This window comes from Capsicum annuum, chromosome 2 (genome assembly GCF_002878395.1).
Source record: "Capsicum annuum cultivar UCD-10X-F1 chromosome 2, UCD10Xv1.1, whole genome shotgun sequence".
NCBI lineage: Eukaryota > Viridiplantae > Streptophyta > Magnoliopsida > Solanales > Solanaceae > Capsicum > Capsicum annuum.
The window spans coordinates 79,811,560-79,817,668 of record NC_061112.1 but is presented as its reverse complement, the minus strand read 5'-3'; the positions used below and the strand labels follow the sequence as shown (position 1 = coordinate 79,817,668).

Here is a 6,109-nt window from a genome sequence, read left to right as displayed (position 1 = left end):
AAAAAATTGATACTACTTGTTAGAAAAGAGATATAGCAATAACAGGACCATCCAATAACTTACAATCCAATAACATTATCAGCCTTATCATGTTCATCTGGATACAACAGGCTAACCAATTGTTCGCAAGACTCAAAATGGATCACCAGCTATTTTCGAGTCCGGAGCCTAAAGGGCAAGTTTTTTTATTAAAATTTTAAAGCGGCATATCAAAATTAAAAAATACCAAAACGGACAAGGTTAACACAGGTTATTACCTTGTCCATTAAAAGTTAACGCCCATTTGGTTACGTGCTAAAATGCAAGGTAAAATTATGGATTTTACAATAGACCCGCTTACCTTATTCTTTGAATGAAAAAATCAGTTTTCTACTAGACATCTTAACACTATTAAGAATGACATCAAACTATACCAAAAAAATCAAAAGACTATGATGAAGATGTTGAAAAAGAAGAAGTATGCCTAATCCAATTTTCACAAGAAAAAATCAAACATGCCTGAATTGGTTTAGGACCATACTTAAACATTACAGCAAGGAATTGCTTTTTTGCGGTAATAGGTCCACCAGCAAAACACAGTCAGCATCATCGGAAGCGGCAGTCAATTTTTCTTTTTATTAAAAACCAACCATGCTTACAGAATCCAAAATGTGTAAGCATTAATAATTCTTTTCATAAAATAACTTAATCTAAGGGATGGTAGTTAAGCAATTAGTTCACTGACTTGATATGAGGAATGGTAGATAAGCAAAAGTTCACTTATACTGTAAGAACAGCAGATCACTTTGCTGCAAAACTGTAACATAGTGAAATACCATTTTTTTAGAACAACCAACTTATAGTAATATGTCATGGTACATTTTTTTTATGGGTATGTGGTAGTTCCCAGGTAATTGATCAATTACGACTACTTGGATAGAAAATATTTTTCATGTTGTGAATCAATGCACCAACACGAAAGCTACACGAATTTCATGTTCATACAAAAAGGCACATTCATGGAGTCTAATAGAATTTGAAAAATGTCTACCTTTTCATCAGTTGCAATGATACTTGGACATGAATATGCATCAGTTTTAGTGGCTGAACTAAACTATATATCACCAGAAGTGATTTTTGAATTGGATGCAATTAAAGACTTGTTTACGTATTAAAAGAATCAACTTATGACCCGTGAATACGAATACTCTAACGACTAAAAATATATGAGAAACATTAGAATACATCAAAAAATAAAGAAATTTGAAAAGACAGTTCTCCACGAAAGAGACATTTGTTCGAGTAAGAAAACCTGTCTACTGTTTTCGACAGTTTTATTACCTTTCTAAGAGTTTTTTTTCTTTTACCAGGAAAAATCATCAAAGATTCTTCTTTAGCCAGCTTAAAACCGAATTCCAAGTCATCTTCGATGTCTTCGAGAAGGTTCAAATGAAGCTTGAACTACAAGGGGAAAAGACTTCCACTAGACTATTGATTACATGTTCTAATCTCAAGCTAATGGCTAATTAAGCTTCCATTACCAGATTCTGTCATAGCAGATATCTGTATCTTCTCTTGACATAATATTTACTATTTTAGAGAAGAAATCATCATTTGTTTTATGAAGTATCTGAGGAATTGCCCCTCTGTTGAAGTAAGAACAAAAAGAAACAGAATAACTCGGTAAGAGATGTAGACAATTACACCTATACTACTAAATTTGTAAATCACTATTCTGTTAGCTTACAAATAAGAACCAGAAATAGGTTTACAATATGCAAAGAGCTGTTAGACCAAAACAAAATTCAATTATTTGGCAACTCCATTTCATATTTCAGGGGGATATCCTATAAAATATGTGGCTAAAAGGAATAACATGTATTAGATTTCCTAAAGAACGCAAGAAGAAGAGAGCACTATCAAGAGCAAAACTGAATAAAGATTGCAGGATCACAGGTCATATTGAGATACCCGAGGATGAAATCTATGACCTGAAAATAAGAAAACACAAGAATACAACATACAGGAATTCTTGTTAGAAATTTTTTTTCCTCCTCCTAAAAAGCTCCAGTCAGTCTCAATTAAAAATTTTGCATGACAGATTATCAAAGCTCTATATGAAATTCTATTTTAAAGCTATATTTCTTTAATTTGCCCCTAATTTGGTTTTACTACATCAAGAACCTTCCATAGATTACACCACTTTCTCTTCTTTTTTTGAAATCAAAAGCTCTATGGATTTTGATGCTATAAGGAAACTCATCAGAATCTTCTCAATTTTCCCATGTTTCTTTCCAATTAATCCTCTAAGTAACTGCATTTCTGTTTCCGTAACTCCCAACCCATGATAAATATTTTTCACTCAATCATAGTCCATTAAAAAAACATACCCAATGTAATCATACGAGTAAGGAGGGTAGTGTGTATGCAACCTTAACCCTACCTTACGAAGGATCTGAAGGTAATGAGGCTATTTCTGATAGACCCTCAGCTCAAGTGAAATGCAATGGAATAAAATATAGGCCTTGGAACATTCACCAGTGAAGTAACTTGCATCAAGTTCTATGATTGATTTGTATATCTCATTCTTATGCAAATTCTATGTCATTCTGTTCAAACTTTAGCATTAGAGAATCAAGTGTCAGTCAAGTTTTATGGTTGATCTATGTGTTTCTTGTTTTTATGCAAATTCAGTGTCATTCGATTTAAGCTTTAGCATTAGAGAATCAAGTGTAAGACCAATTGGATATTGTCTAATGTCAGTCTGATTGGTTTTATTTTGATACAAAAAACAATTGCAAAAGGCACATCACTTGTAAAAATTTTCAAAGAGAATGCTTAACAGATAAACAGTAGTTCACGGGACTGAAGTGCTCTTTAACACCTAAATTTGGCTTTATAAGTGAAAGCTAAAATTAAATATTCCACAAAAATAAACATATGAGAGTAGTAGAATGACCATCTTAAATAGAAAAGTATCGTATGTTCTTTTAGTATCCGATTGGATCATTTGTAACAAGCCAACCAAGTCACCAATCAGGGAAAATCCATATCTTTGATATGGATTCAACTGTAACAATAAGGGCAACTAATCCAAAGATTATCATAGGCACAAAGGATTTACACCCAAAAGTGAGATGAGCATAAACTTCATCAGAAATAACTAAAATTCCAGCTTTCTTTCCATCTCTGCCACCTTATAGAAATTAAAGCACATATTTATATTCGTAATGACTCAGGGTATCAATATATTACAATAAAGAAGTCGAGTAGCACATACATTCTTCAAGTGTTGTTCTATGTAAACATTGCCACAGGGATTTTTTTTCCACAATGAATAGTGACATATAATTGTATTAGGGACATTCAAAATTCAAAGCCTGCTTTATTTATCATCTCTAAAATATTGGAGATCCAATACCTAGCTTAGTAACCAACCTTTGATATCCCAAATACCACATAATAGGAAGGGATTTTGACATACCTTCAAAAATCAAGTAAACCCCAATTATCAGTTAAAGTAGTTTGCGTAAAAGGGAATGGAGAAATGCATTGAACTAAAAGCTCATTACATTCTATTGAAAAAGAAAACAACTATTAGATACTCTTTCTTGATGTCTTCTATGTTTCTATTACTTAATACTCCAAAGATCAAAACATCCTAACCACAAGGCAAAGAAAATAAATGAGGGAAAAAGGGGTTATCGGTTCTAAGGGACAAAAAAGAAATGGAAAAGACTACATTTACTGGTAGGACAAACCATCTTCGCGTAATTTTTCAAAGATGAAACATCCTCGGACCACCCATCCTATTTCCAGACAAAAGAACATAAATTAAGTGAGAAGAGGAATAAAGAGAATAGAATAAACGAGATGATCAACAATTAAACTTTCTCTGAGCCTTTGACAAGTATGTCTCCAGGTTTTGAGAAGTAAGTGAAAGAGACAAACTCAAATGTTTCTAGATTTTCAGCTTAACAAGTTGAAGAGTTAGTTCTATATATACATGCGAAACAAAAAGCAAATAGCATTAACTTGCAATGTCATGGAAGCAAATTCTCTTAGAGATAGTGGTGAACATTCACCGAGTAACTTTTCTCTTATTTGTTGACAACGAGACATCATTTGGAAATCAAATATTTTTAATTTTCTCTCTTAAACTATCTCAATATACATACTACCAAAGAAATATTTTTTTATAGAAGCTATGAAAAATAAATTTTGCTAGATCCGAAAGTGGAATCCCTGTGAAGCAGACTTCGGTATGATTTCTGAGACTCAGTTTATGCTAAAAGCACAGAAATATTTTACTTAACAAAAGACAGAGCGAGATTCTTTTCAATGAGAACTGTAGCACTGGGATGATGAAATTCCCCCAAAATATTCGTGCGCAATATAACAATTTCCAATATTATCTTATTATAAAGTTTATCTCTTTAACAAATAGATATTTAATACTGTGTATGAAGAAATCAACAAAAACATACAGTGATGTTTATCATAAGAGCTCGTGTCATTAACATGAATCATATTCATAGTATGTCTTTAATATAGATCCAACAATCATGGTATCCCATACCTGAATAAAGTTAAGTCAATAAGTTACACTGGCTGTTTCTAAATAGATGTCTGATTTGTGTATGACTCACATTAAATAATTTTAAATTTTAAATACACCTCTTCGCTTGTAAGCATACAGTTTAAGATGCACATACTATCTTCTCTAGAATTATGTGATGGTTAAAAGTTAAGAAGAGCTAAACATACTCAAAACTTTTCTTTTGTTTTCAATTAGAGAAAAGTGAATATGCAATGTAAGAGTTACAAATAAGGTACCCATCTAAATATATTTCAAACAAATAGGAACATAAATAATAGACACTTTGTATACTTTATGGCAACATGAAGTGAATGAATCTGCTCGAAAATGCTATATTTCAACAATTTTATTTAGTGATCCAAAAAAAATCTCAACCTATTTACTCCCATATATTCTTTTTCATTTTATTTCGTACCTATTTTGTTATCTTTTAAATGCAATATTTCAATCTTTTCACACCTCTATGAAGAAGAAGAAGAAGAAGAAGAAGAAGAAGAAGAAGAAGAAGAAGAAGATGATGATGATGATGATGATGTATGATTGTGAAAGGAAAGTGGGAGAAAGGAACAAAGAGATAAGGAATCGAGTATCCTGGAAACGTTGAGAAAAATTATGATAAAATTGAGAGTAGAAAAAATTTGCTAGAAAACATACCTGGTATTGAAAGACCCAAATGAGATGATAAAAATTCATATTGTGAAGAATGAATGAAATATGACAAAAATAAATAGATTAAGAATAACAGTAGGAATCATCTTCCTTTGAAATTGAAAACTTTGAAGAAAATTATGGAAAAATTGAGATTTCAACCATGGTATAATAAATGGAAAAATCAAAAGACAATGAAGGCAAATTAAAATACAAATCTGAAGATGGAGAATCGATTTGTGAATGAAAACAAAAATCTGAATATGAAGAGTCGATTGGAACTGTGTGGAGTATTCTGGAATCTTTTATCATTGAGCAAAAAGACCATTTTGCCCTTGCTCGTTCCTTTACCACCTCTTCTATATAGTAGATAACTCAGAAAATTTTATATACATCAACTCAATATATAAATAAATAAATATATATATATATCATGTGTTTTAGAGTTTATATTACTTAATTATAATTAATTAATATCTATTTTATTTTATTTAATTATTTAATCATGATAAAAAATATTAGTTTGATATATACACCGAGTGCGTGTAAGGTTTTTACCTATATACTCTCTTCGTTTCATTTTATATGACATAATGTAACGTGACACGCTGTTATTAAAAAAAGACTTTTAAAACTTATGGTCCAAAATAATTATTAAATATTTGTGTGGTTATAAATTATTTCATTAAGGATAAAAGAGGAATTTTAAAGGTAAATTTTTTCTAATTGTAGTAAGGTGACATTCTTGTTGATACGTATTAAAAAGAAAAGTATGTCACTTAAAATGAAATGAAGGAAGTATATTTCTTTCGAGAATCGTGGTGTCAGGCCAGAATGCGCATACCTCAATTAATTACGGGATACTTGTCATCTTTCATCAAC

General features: G+C 31.1%; 1 long non-coding RNA gene across 1 annotated transcript; it reads right to left on the bottom strand.

Annotated features, from left to right (window-relative positions):
- Nucleotides 1-3,197: 3,197 nt before the first annotated feature.
- LOC124895932 lies at nt 3,198-5,442 on the bottom strand. Its single transcript, XR_007052148.1, has 2 exons — nt 5,234-5,442; nt 3,198-3,788 (listed from the first exon to the last, which is right to left on the bottom strand). It is a non-coding gene; the product is annotated as an uncharacterized LOC124895932 (long non-coding RNA).
- Nucleotides 5,443-6,109: the final 667 nt, after the last annotated feature.